Source organism: Myotis brandtii, unplaced genomic scaffold, assembly GCF_000412655.1.
Source record: "Myotis brandtii unplaced genomic scaffold, ASM41265v1 scaffold675, whole genome shotgun sequence".
Taxonomy (NCBI): domain Eukaryota; kingdom Metazoa; phylum Chordata; class Mammalia; order Chiroptera; family Vespertilionidae; genus Myotis; species Myotis brandtii.
Genome location: NW_005370635.1, coordinates 1,429,414 through 1,430,789, shown reverse-complemented (window position 1 = coordinate 1,430,789; position 1,376 = coordinate 1,429,414).

The following is a 1,376-nucleotide window of genomic DNA, read 5'->3' as shown; positions in this document are numbered from 1 at the left end:
TATGCTCCCTACTAGAGATTGATCGCACGACCCGGATCGAACCAGCAACCCTTCAGTGCATAGGATGATGCCCAACCAACTGAGCCAGGACGAGCTGTCCTCTTTTTTTCACATCTCTATGGAGTATGAATTTGGACTCACACCTAAATGGGGGGTGGAGGAGGGCAGAATGCACAGAAAAAAGCCTGACATACACCAAATGTTAACAGTGGTTATCTCTGTGTATTAGAATTGGGGATGATGTTTTTCCTCATTCTTTCCTGTATTAAAAAGTATGTGCTTCTTGACTGATCTTACATTGGGGGTGGGGGGAAAAGCTAAAGGGCATTTTGGGGAAAATTTTAATATGAAACATGTTAGGCAACAATATTGTGTTAAATTTCTTTGGCAAAAAGATACAGTATCCATGTAAAGGACTGTCTGTGTTCCTAGGGGATACATGTAGTACTGAGGGGTGAAGTATCATCACGCATATTTCAAATGGTTCAAGAGAGACCCTGTTTATAAAACATACATGGGAAAATGTCAACAATAAGTCAATCTAGATAAAGGGAATACCTGTATTCATTGTACTGTCTGAAATTTGCTGTAGGTCTATATATATATAAAAGGTTAAGCGACCATCCGACCAGTAGCTGACACACACTGACCACCAGGGGGCAGATGCTCAACACAGGAGCTGCCGAGCTGTGGTGACTTGGCAGTGGTGGTTCTTGGATGATGCACACCAGAACCAGAAAGGAGGGAACTCAATTCCAGGGTTTGTCACCCACAAACCACCCTCTCGCAATCCAGGACCCTTAGGGGGATGACACCAGAACCAGAAAGGAGGGAACTCAATTCCAGGGTTCGTCACCCGCGAACCACCCTCTCGCAATCCAGGACCCTTAGGGAGATGACAGAGAGCTGGTTTTGGCCCAATCTCCGCAGGCCAGGTCAAGGGACCCCACCTGCCAGAGGGACCTCGCTCACTCCATAGACGCCCTTTGAGCTGCAGCGTTACCCCAGGTGTGGCCAGCCAGGGAGGGACTATGGGAGGTTGGCTCCAGGGCGTGTCCGGCCCATCTCACTCAGTCCCACCCCGCTGGCCACCTTCTAATTAATTTCCTTTCAATGTGCATGAATCCGTGCACTGGGGCACTATTCTATATATATAAAAGGTTAATATGCTAAGTGTCCCTCCGACCATCCGACCGGTCACTATGACACACACTGACCACCAGGGGACAGACACTCAACGCAGGAGCTGCTGTGACATGCACTGGCCATTTACAAAGAAACGGCACTGCAGACCAGGCGCCAACAAACCAACACTTGGCTTCCTCTAAGTGAGACACAGGCCCTGCCACCATCCCAGAGTGACAGCCCACCAAATC